Source organism: Ostrinia nubilalis, chromosome 16 (genome assembly GCF_963855985.1).
Source record: "Ostrinia nubilalis chromosome 16, ilOstNubi1.1, whole genome shotgun sequence".
NCBI classification, from domain to species: Eukaryota; Metazoa; Arthropoda; class Insecta; order Lepidoptera; family Crambidae; genus Ostrinia; species Ostrinia nubilalis.
The window spans coordinates 3,736,699-3,749,251 of NC_087103.1; the positions used below are offsets into that span (position 1 = coordinate 3,736,699).

Sequence of the window (12,553 nt, forward strand, 5' to 3'; positions counted from 1 at the left end):
TTAAATTATTCTTGCAAAATTATGCAAAATAGCAATTTGCATTGAAAGTATTTTAAAGAAATTAGGACTTATAGATTACTAGCTTTCCGCCCGCGGCTCCGCCCGCGTGAAATTTTGTCTATCACAGAAAAAATATATCGCGCGCGTCCCAGTTTCAAAAACCGGGATAAAAACTATCTACTATAAGTGGTTTAGGCGTGAAAGCAAGACAGATAGACAGAGTTACTTTCGGATTTATAATATTAGTGTAGATAGAAAACGTTATAATTTTATGTTTTTTGACGATCTAGTGAAGGTATATAGTATACGGGTAATAAGTATACGGGTAGCGCAGGATTAGTAATTGTGGAAATCCTTGGGGGAGGCCTTTGTCCAGCAGTGGACGTCATTTCGCTGACACGAACGAAGTGTATTCTGCCTTTTATTATACGAGTATATTTTAGTTAGGTCGATACCCGACTCTCTTCTCGTATAAAACTAATCCATTAAGTTATCTACAGATGAATGTCTGAACGTTAAGCAAAAGTTCTGACTTTACTGAAGACATCTCGGATCCTCTCTTTCTAGCCACATCATCAACAGCCCTTTACAGTCCACTGCTGGACTATGAGCCTCCTCCACTATAGTGGAGGGTTTTGCCATAATCTCCACGCTAGGCAGGCGGGTTGGAGATCGCAGTTTAAAAGATTGATGTTTTTCAGAGAGCGCTGCTGCCCATTCTCTGTTTGATGTGTAGTCCCTAAGTCGCCTCTTACGACACCCGCGGGAAGAGTAGGGGTTGGTGACAAATGTATTCTACTCTGCCGTCACCACACGGCTTCTAGCCACAATTATATCTTAATTAGCTCATTTTGTAGTGCAAACGACCGAGACGGACCACAGACAAAGTAGGTTTCAGTAGATCTACTTTATAGAATTCGTCGTCCACCATCATCATCATCATATTTTCAGCCACAGGACGTCTACTGCTGAACATAGGCCTCCCCCAATGACTTCCATATCGCCCGATTGGTAGCGGCCTGCATCCAGCGCCTTCCTCCTACCTTTATGAGGTCGTCGGTTGACCCTGTGGGTAGACGTCCCACGCTGCGTTTTCCGGTACGTGGTCCACCATAGCTCAGCAAAATTATAGACTTGTTTTAAGAGGATAAAAATATTCATGTAAAATGCGACAAGGACGCCTTCCGAGGATTTTTTAGAAATAATTAACGTTAACCTCTCGTGGTAAGCTTAATGCTTGTGTTACGTAATGGTTCACCATTTTATAAGAACTACGAACAGTACGAACTTAAATCATCTGTATGCTCACTTGAGTTAGAATACATTAGATACCATTTTAAAACATGCCCCGAAAGAAAGACAACCAACGACAGTAACCTCAACCAAAATGCAGTCCGATTACTTATCCTATTTCATGTTGTGAACAATAAGTTAACTTATTTTTGGCTTTGTATTCAATCACAAGGTTAATCCTTCTCTCATCACAGCTTCCTTCTTTACAGTATTGTTCCACACCGGCTTCAACTAAGCCTAGGCGCATACCATCGATTTTTCGTCGGCAGATAGTTTAGTCGGGCAGTTGATCAGTATGGGCAATTGGGCATGTATGGAAGTGCGCACATTAGACCGATTTGAAATTAAAATCGGACCCAACTATCGGCCAACTAAAAATCGGTGGTCTGCGCCTAGTCTAAGAGAATAATACCGCGAAAAAGCGCCAAATGAAGCACTGAATCCCAATGATAAGCTACCGCGTCCACCTGCACTGTCGATGGACCGACTTATCTCGATTTCACAGAGACGCTTAATAAATTTACACTGGCTGTTCGCTTTTAATCCTTCCAGAATTCCGCACTTCGCGCGTTTCGCTGAACCACGGTCCAAGTTAAGAGATTGTTATTAACTGCTCCCGCTAATCCTTAAGACAAATAAGCCAAAAATTTAATTTCAACAAGTTCATTTAAGAGCTCTTAGAGCTAGGGAACGTGGTGCGCTTAAATGAGCAACAAATACTGGAGTAAAAGATTAAAGAAGCATATTAAGTGAAGTGAAAGAAATAAGTGTTGAGTCAAAATAATGCAATCGTGAAGTTTCAAACCTTGTCTGAGAGTTCTGGCAGAATGTAGACCTTACGTGGCTTAGACATATTATGTACACACGACAGCACATCAGGCTACCCATGATGATCAATAAAAATAATTGTGAAGCTCACCCCATTTAAATTTAATGACCGGGGCAAGCAGATTCAGCTTTATAAGATAAGCATTAGCTCTTATAATTCATTTCATGGAGTGAAAACTTGGTCTACAATAAAACAATATTCGTAAGCTTAGAAAACAAGGTTTCTGTTTCCCTAAAACTTACTCCTTTTGATAAATTTTTACTATCACTATTGACTCGTACTTACGTATATGATGGCTATACCAGTAAGTGCACACACACATCTTAGCTACAGAGTAAAACGTACAGAAACTAGAAGTGGACAGTCCAGCATAGTTCTACAACTAGTCTCATTAGAAGTCCTCTTGGTCCTACTAGAATCGTGATCATTGTACGAGTAAAGAGCTGTTCCTTAGTTAACCTAGGCACCTAACTATGGCCTCTTTAGCGAAACTTTAAACTGTGCCTTGGACCATACTTTATGCCCGCTCTGGTGTCTTGAATTTTAATTCAAGTTATCGATCCTCACCTTACAAGTTTAGCCTTTACTTGGACAAACGGTCGGCAGAAATGTCTGGAATTTTTCCATCTCCGTAAAGTTGTCGTATCAGAAAATAAAGTTTAAAACGTTTTCTCTCCCGATAATTTTAGCGTATTCAATCGAGTCCTTTTCATGGGCGATGTTTATCAGATTCTCATAGGTTTTGGTTCTTGACTTTATTTTCCTTGATTTGGTGAAATACACAAAAATGGCTGGTACACGTGTTTTCGTTATAAATGGGTTTAACTTTCTTTCTTTGAAACATTAATATCAAAGTAGGTAACAAGCTATTAAGGATAATTTTACTGAGATATTTTTACAACTAAATCTTAGAAGTTGCTATGTTTTTAATTAAAACCCTCGTCTATTACTAAAGATTCCCAGTAAGGTAAATATTTTTAAATATAGTCAAAATTACACTTAAATAAATAAATAAGCCCCAACTAAAATCTCAATTCTCATTCCGGGGCCATACTAAAACGGGCGGTCACTAAATCAGTCATAATTACTGCAATAAAAGTCTGTACAACACGCCCCCTAGCGGAAAAACGCGACAAATAAACTGCGCGATATTGGCGCGATAAAACAATTTTTATTGCTCGGTTAGCAATAATACACGGGGTTATAACACAAGTTTAGATTAGCGTTGTAAATAAAGAATTGTAAGGATTCTATTGGACACGATGTTCAGAATTTTGAATCACAGTAACATCGGTTACTTTAATAACAAATTAAAACCACGTTAAAAAATGAAAACTTACAAAAACAAAAGAAACTTTTCCTGAAAGTTAATCTTAAGTAAATAATTTTAAGTAAAGTATGCATGAAAAATGACTTCACGAAGTAATAATTTGACCCCTTTACCAATTCCTTGTCATGGAAGTAGTATTTCCCAACTTATGAAAGTAATTAAGATTAGCCGAATGCAGATCGCGTTGCAGAATAAAGAAACCCTTGAACCTGTTTTCCAATGTCTTGTCAAGAAAGTAATTAATTGCTGGCATATGAAAGTTTTAATAATGTGTTACAGAATAAAAAATACGGAGCAATGGCCTCTCATATGATCCAAAAAATAACAAACGCTTTTTCATATCCTCAAGTTTGATATTTACCCGCTGCCTCGGGCTCGTAAGAAATTCCTCACAAAGAAAAAGAAATTGCCGGGAAAAACTTCTTATCACAAGTACAACACTCCAGGTCAAGTTACCGAAAAGACGCCCCAAACCCACACACTTCGCCCTCGAAGATTTAAGATGGCGGCGTCAAATTGACACATCCGGTGGCGGCTTTGACGCAGGCACTTGCCGGAAGTGCACTTACAGCGTTCAGATATCCACTCCACAGAGAGCAGCTTCCTGAAAAAGTATCCCGGCTGTTAGTAACTTTCTGAAGCTTTTTGCCCCAGCTTTTGTATCGATCGTAAGACAGATGCTCGGAGCTTTGATATTTGTTAAGAGTAAGCACTAAAGTTATTTCTAACTTGTAATACAGTCAACAAATAGGTCACTGGGCAAAAGTCTTCCCTACATCCCTCCAGAGATCCTTAATCAATCCAGACAACATCTCACAATTCTTCAGAATTATTTTAATGGTGTACCTCTGACTTGTTATGGCTACCTCCCGTTGTAGTCATTAGATAACGATTTTATAACCAACTTATAGGGTGTATCCTTAAAACGCGCTTCCCTGAGTATATTTTACAAAATCTCAACACAAAATATGTAGGAAATAGCTTCACAAAATCTAAGTGAATACTTACCTAAAAGCTTTCCTTTACTTTATCAATCAATAAACTGACGTTAGTAAAAACCAACCAAACCTTCGCACTTTTCGTGTACATTTTATTTCCATAATATCATATATTCAGTACCAAATATGGGCTCACGTTTCACATATTTCAAAACTATGAAATATTCCAATAGAACGTGGAAACGAAAGAATTTCCTATTAGGGGAATAGTTGGACAATTTGAAAATATTCTGGGTACGTGGCGTTCCTGAAATGTGATCTAAAATATGGGCTTGCCGTGAAATTGTCGGGAAAGTTTCAAAATCTGAGCTTTTCTTTTTGTTACTGTTGTGACCACAGCATGAGTACGGCATGATGTTTGTCCCATAGACAAACGCCCGTATTCACAAACGATGCTTGCTTAAGTGAAGCAGCAAATCGAACGCACAGCGTTAAATAGACCTCTGTGAAATACCCTGTGCGTCTACGCGCCCTGTGAGACCTCATATTACCTAAGCAGGTGCGTGAGTGTGTGACGTTACTGTCAATATGAGATAAAAGTCATAAAAATGCAAGATAGTAATTGCATTTTCCAAGGCGCATTTCTGGTAAAGTTTAAAATCTGTGAGGAAAACCACCCCAAAAAACTGAACACTATTAAACACAACAAAGGTGTAAGTAAGATAAACTACAATCATACAGTGCGCTGGAGGCCTTATTTAAGTATTTTACAAATTAATAAAATAGGTAGGTATTTGGTATTAATAAAAATAAACCAAATCTTAAATATTGTTGGTTTAATCTTTATACCTATGTAAATATTCCGTAATAGGTAAAAAGTTATGCTCATTACGCTGAAGTAACTTTTGATAACAAGGCAATAACAATGATAAAAATGAAACCTACATTATGTCCAGTGAGTAGGGATTGCAATCCAGCGGCGTTTTCAATCCAGCTGGATTCTTGCTGGATTGACCTGAATCCAGCTGGATCCAGCGCGGATCCAGCAAAATGTGGAACGTAAATAAAAAGACGACATTTTGAAGACTTTTTTTTATTAAGTAACTAGTTTTCCGCCCACGGCTTCGCCCGCGTGAAAAAAGGGCTGTTTTTAGGGTTTTCCCAGACATTGTTCGAATTTTTTTAGCCGTAAAAACCATCCTTGGACTTCGACGAACATTTAAAAAAAATGGTCCAGGCGTTGTTGCGGTCTGCGCTTACCAACACATTTTGCGATTCATTTTTATATTTATTGTACTTCTTACGATAATCTACGAAATACGGCTAATCAGTAGGACAAACAGTGTTACAAATTCTTATAAAATTAACTACGAAAAGGACCATAATTTAATCTGCAATGAATTTTTTGTATCAATAGAAGTTAAGAATCCGAAATAATCTTCTGCGATAATGAGGCAGTTTAAAATCTGACGACAAGAGACTGACCATGTCTTTTTTTTTATTCCTCTGGAAGTAAGACCTTAGGAAACAAATTTTATCTATAGTCTCACTCTACGCTCCCAACCGCACAGAACTGCATATGAACTGAGAATGCCCTTTCGGCCTCCACACGGGTCGGTTTAACTCGTTTTAACAAAGTTTTCATCTCTTGCCGCATCGCATTCTTTTTTGGCACAGGAAAATAGACAGATTTTTTTACTGCTTCTTCATACTTTTTTTGGATTTTTCAATCACACTAACGTAACGTACCAGTAACTTCGGAGGCGCCGTTCAACGCACAAAACAACAGAACGGCAACGTCACCGCGCCGTTTTGAAAATGGCGGCAATTCGAAACTAAACGATAGAAAATTATACGTTTGCGGATCCGCATCGCTGGATCCAGCACTGTATGCTGGATCCAGCATGTTTAAAAAGGCGCTGGATCCAGCTGGATTGCTGTATGCTGGATCCAGCAATTGCAATCCCTACCAGTGAGCACATACGACCAAAATATTCATAATGCAAAATATCACCTATTACCACTATACATAAGATATCATAGTAAGTTTACACTTATGTCCGAACGCTTATGACGAACATAATCTGGTGACACAGGGTTTATCTTTTTCTAGATAAACATTAAAATTCTTAAAATAAATCGGACCTCATACTCTCAGGTTATTATCGAATAAGCATACGTGAAGTACAGTTTACTCGTAGTTTAAAAAATGAAGCTGTTTTGCATTTCTCTGTTAGTTTTAGTGGCGTTGGTGGAATGTAAGCATACGTTTATGGGCACCAATGTCCTAAGACCACAGTTGTACCACGCTATTATTACTCATCATGCGTTGGTCTTCAGGAAGCGTGTGGAGAATCTCAGTTACACCATACCCAACTTGGCTGGAAATGCTGGAAGGACTATACAGGTAGATTTTCATTTTAACTTTCTCTATTATGTAAAGCTAGCTGCCGGCAATTTGCCCTAGTAGTATTACGAGGACATGAAATGTATAAATATCATCAATACAAGGGAAATAAATCTTGTTGTTAACTGTGACAAGTGTGTCTAGTCAATAGTGATTTTAATCATTGATTGGTACAGAATTTAGTTTTTATTTTTAATTTAATACCAACCAGTGCAGCAGTGGCCTATTAGGTTTTATAAGTCAAAACACCAAAAATCTTCGTGAAACTAGAAGCGATCAAAATGAAGATCAAAATGTACCTACTAAAATGAGATTTATTTCTTTGTTCATCTCTAAATTACTTCACGTTTAGACAAACAGCACAATTTCGTAATTTATCCAGATATTATCTTATCCGAAGGTCGTCTGGAAGCGATCGTTTTACGAAAACATTGTTAAAATTATGTTTTTTGTGCTAGTCTGGAGTTATTACAGCAATAAAAAAGTTTCAAAGTAAAAATAGTAGAACATTCGTTGAGTAGTTGATTTAATCCGTTTCGAACTCACAATAATCAACATAATTATTTCAGCCATAAGATGTCCACTGCTAAACATAGGTAGGCCTACCCCAATGATTTCCATGTTGGTATACCGGTTGGTAGCGGCCTGCATGCAGCGCCTTCCCGCTACCTTTTTGATGTCGTCGGTCCACTTTGTGAGTTCGTTCTACGCTGCGCTTTCCGGTACGTAGCCCCCACTCCAGGCATAAAGAATGTGTGACTTATTCTTTAATGTTTCTTTTGCAGGGAATATTGGCATGGGACTTGACCAACACTGACGCATCCGCCAACGTGACCCAGGGCGGGATTGGGTACAACTACGTCAACCTTCGCATGAAGAGCTCACGAGGGGAGGATCTGAAATTTGAAGTTTTCATATACGCTTAAAATGTAACCCTATCCATGAGCAAAAGATGAAAATAAAGATTTAATGCTGTTTAGTACTTTGTATTAAATTGTTTTAAGTAGGTATTTCATTATAATAGCATCGTTTTTAACTTGCAAAAATACAGGACGTAAAGATTGGAAAACCTATTCTTAAAATTAAATAAAGGATCCTTCAGCACCTCTCCTAAGGTACACCTAAGTTTTTAATATTCAATTCCTATTTATTTATCTGAGTAAATACAGAATTATAAAAAAAAACACTATACAATTATTATGTATACATAGATAAGCGTGTAATCAGTATAATTGCAAAAAAAAAAAAAACAAAAAAAAAGTTCAGTGTTCGCTTTTCAAAACATCGATACTATCAGATTCAAGGCATCGTGCAGCGGATTGAATTCACTGTTTTAGCCTAGGCGCAGACCACCGATTTTTTTAGCCGATAGTTGGGTCGGAGTAATCAGTATGGACAGGTATGAAAGTGCTCCCATTACATCGGCTGATTCTTCATACAAATTAAAATCGGGCCCAACTATCGCCTGACTAAAAGTCTGTATAAGAGTCGGAAGTCGGAGAGTCCAAAAAAGATACATTAGAATTGAGAACCTCCTCCTTTTTGAAGTTGGTTAAAAATACAGTACCCAATTCTAATATGCTAGGAAGTTAAAAGTTCTGGCTCCGGAGTTAAAAGGTGAATTTACAGCGAACAGAATAGCTGAAACGTCTGCCCGATACGAATTGGCAATAAACAAAGAGTTGTAAAAAAACCAGCTGCACCTGATAGCGCGTGACAGACCGATAGACACGACGACGGTCCGCGGGTGACACTTACACCGATGTGAAATGTAGCAAGTTATTAATATCTAAAAAAAAATTAAAAATATAGGTAAGGCTGTTGTACCTACACATTACTCCAAATTCTTGGATTTTTAATCCAAAGAAATGTTAAAAAATAGGGCATAATTATTGTGTCACGCTTACAAAGATAGATGTGATCATTTTTTCATCATTAGGTAGGTACTATAGTAGGTACTTCAGGTAGGTTTCTTCACAGCAAAAGCACGACCCTCTCTTATTCATTAGAAGCAAATAGAAGATCTCCCCATACTGGCTAGAGAGCCAGACGGGCTGAGGAAACCTGATGTTCTTATATTTGTTTCCTAATCGTCTTTTACCATATCTACGGGAAGAAAGTATTTTTATTTCTTGAGTAGGTACCTATTCTACGCTGTATTCTGGAACTACATCTTTTTTGTGCAATTCAAATAAATCCGATGTTATCACGTGAATAGGTAATAAGAATCTTTACACAATGACGCCACTGAAACCTGAAAAAGGCACCAAATGCATTTTTTTTCTCAAATAAATCTAACTAACGTTTGCAGTCCGGTGTGACACGCAGTCTCCGCTAGTCGTTTTGCAACAAAAAATCGCCTGTCTCGTTTGCCGCAGGAGATTTTAAAATACTATTTTTCCAAAACCAGGTTTGTGGCCATTGTCGGCTGTGATTCCAGCTGGTCGTTGATAAAGATTGTTAAAAATATGTCTGGCTGTTATTTGTTAACATTCTGTAATTTTAGCTGATTTATTCGGACTTCTGTATCGATTTGTAGTTAGTGAAAAGTTTTTTTTTAATCCACAACGAGGAAGCTCTTGGCCTGTATCTCACCTGATGGTAAGTGATGATCAGGCCGAAGGTGGAAGCGAGCTGATCCACCCGGAATCCTCAACCACGGAAGAACTGGCTATCTTACCTCTAACTGCCGGAACACAACAATGCTTTAACATTGTTGTTATGGCGGCAGACTTAGGTAAGATGGTGGTAGCTAGCCAGGCGGACTTAGAACAAGCCCTACCACAAACCAAACCGAACAGAAAGATCTGCCCCACTGGGAATCGAACCCGGGACCTCTGCGTCTAAAGCAGGTGGTTTTACCACTAGACCACAGAGGCGGTTAGAACTATCTAAACATGACGAGAGCCAACTTACTATGAATTAATAAAACGTAGGTAGCTACATATATAAAGCAAAATCCCTCCAATTAAACTGACTATCATTTTACGATAACACTGTTTTACCTGAAAAAACATGACCTTCCATTTGCACTCACAAAGTCCAAATTTGCGCAGATAACCTATCTAGAATTTCATAAAACCCGTTTCGCTTTTGCCGAGGTACAAACACACCCACATGTAATATTACATGATTACTGTAACACCTTTTCTTGTTTGATTTTCCTCGTAATTGGAAGTCAAGCTCAATGCTTTGCAAAGGCGTAATCGAGCTAACGAATCCCCGGAGCCTACATTAGGTACTAAAAAAACCTCTACCTAGAAATAACCCGTAGAAGGTCGGGTAATAACAGTTTTAATTAGGTTAAAAATTACGCGAGACTCGCTTCGCCAGTCCATTTAGCTTTTATGGTAACGTTTATTTCCCCGTGCGTAATGGAGGTCTCCATTTCTGTTCTAATGCGGGTAATGTCTTTTTTTCAGGAACAACGCTCGGGTGTTGTGGTATTCAGCTGATAGCTTAATAAGCACACAATATGACTATTGTGAAGAAAAATTGTGGCCATGACCATTGAACATGTAAATTGGAAAAAATTTATACGATTGTGTCTGTGTGTTTTGAGATTAGGATCATAAAGCGGACTCAGCACATAGATATTTTAAGATGTATTACCTACAGAGGTGCCTAAGGTAAATTAAATTGTGAAGGGTAGGTATGTAAGCAGTCAATTCCACGTGTAAAGTGTGGTACATAGATTGACAGCACATAATTTAACTCGGTGCTCTTGTATTTGATTTGTGGTCCAAAGTCATGAAGCTGGATCAAGAAGAAAAGAGAATTTAATTGTTACTTTGATTAGTGTAAAGTTTTAAACAGAATGTCTTGTATACATGCTGCGCTAAATTTGGAGAAAGAGTGGTTAAAGTGGTACACGTTGTACGTACATCATAAGTGAGTGATATAAATAAGTACTTCTAATAATAATCATAATATGGTCATGATTTCTCCTTTAGATGCTTTTGTCTCAAAGTCTCGTAGCTTTTACATTTATTTTATTAGAATTAGGTAAGTATTTCTGATATTCTGATTTTAGTCAAACCAGTCTAACTAAGAACCTAGCTTGATTATAGCTTTATGCCATCCAGCTAGATTTTTCAGAGGATTTTCTTTTCGGCGACCAACAGTTTGTTCTCCTCTTAAGGCTGAAACCAAACAAGACCGATGAAAAATGGCGTCATCTCCTATCGGAGTCCAAGACACACTGGCTCGCTGAGTCTAAGAAAGAACCTAAATTTTGTAAAAAGGGCAGGTAGCTAATTGCTCATAAGATAGGCTCCCTTAATTGATATTTATTGTCCGTGGTGCATATCTTTTCTTAAAGGTTATCAAACCTTTGTTTGTCACCTGTCATCCGCTTTGCAATGGAGGGAAGTCGAACCTTAATTTTGAACTCCTATGTTCTTCTGATTAATTTCGTTGCGGGTCCAATGACAGTTTAACTTTCCCTTGGGACAAACTTGACCTTCATTGGTTGGGTTTTATGGCGGTCAAGCTGTAGATCCTGGCTGCACAGGAGTTGCGGTGGGAACGAGAGGTGGAAATAGTCCCGTAAGAACTTTTCCAAAAAACCGCAAATTCTTCCCTCTTGCGCCTATTTCGAAAGTCAGAGTGATAAACTCCAAACCGGTTTTCATCAAGTAACAATCAACATAGGAAACTTTTCTCGAGTTATCTACAATTAACAGACGTTGCGAAATGTAAGAGTTATTCCAAGTCCAAAACTTTGTGATCAGTTAACGAATTAGCTGGATACAGAAAATTTCGAATATTGTTCGTTGACTTAAGAAAGTCGATTAGAATTTACATACATAAGGAGTTAATTCGTTTGCACTTACAAAAGGATAAATATACATTGTATTAATAAAGTAATATACATTTTAAAGTTAGGTATAAAGCTTTTGGCACACAGACCTGAAAGAGCATGTTGTATTAAAAAGAGTACTGACATTAAAGTTTTGGTTACAGAATTTTAATTGGACATTAACCTAATTTGGTTCTTATTAATTATTAGTGTTATAAGATGTTAATTTCGTGTGACTGGTTGGGAAAAGCGATTTTGATTAGTATGACGTCACAAAGGATATTGCAACTGAGGCGTTATATCAATGTTATTTTTCGAATTGCTCTTGATTAAAAACTTATTCTTAGATAACAGACGCAATCTATGATGAAGCTAGGGATTGTCAGAATATTTGGATCACTGACGTCAGCATTCCATTCACTAAGGCCGAGTTGCAACAACTTTAAACGTAACTATAACAATAACCGGTGCTTGTGTATGTAGTTTGACAGATTTTTCACGTTTGTTAAAGCAAGATGGTGCAACTCAGCCTAAGAAATCGAGGTCTTAAATTAATTTGATCTCACGGAAACCTATTCTATTCAAATCTGTGACAAATACTGATAATAACAACCGTCACGCTTCACCTCAGGTAGAGAGCGATCCGTCACACACAGACATTTATTAATTCCGAATATTCCCGAAAACCCGTCGTAATGCCGGGATTAGGGCGCCCGCGCAATTGCAACACTGTGCAATCCATGTTTAGAATACATTTTACTTTGGACATGCTTTTTGGTATGCACAAAATGGGCTTCAACTGGTTTCAATGTGTCACAGAAAGACAATGTGTTTCCAGTAAAACAGAGTACCGAAATAATGAAATTTAGTTTAGATCAGTAACATTAGAATGTACCTCAACCACGTACATGTAAGGTGCGCTAAATTAAAATACTTACTCTCTATCTGATACCAA

At 37.9% G+C, this 12,553-nt stretch overlaps 1 long non-coding RNA gene across 1 annotated transcript; it reads left to right on the top strand.

The window, feature by feature from the left end:
- The first annotated feature begins 6,541 nt into the window (after window positions 1-6,541).
- On the top strand, window positions 6,542-7,776 carry LOC135079097 (uncharacterized). Its single transcript, XR_010258733.1, has 2 exons — window positions 6,542-6,797; window positions 7,583-7,776. It is a non-coding gene; the product is annotated as an uncharacterized LOC135079097 (long non-coding RNA).
- Window positions 7,777-12,553: the final 4,777 nt, after the last annotated feature.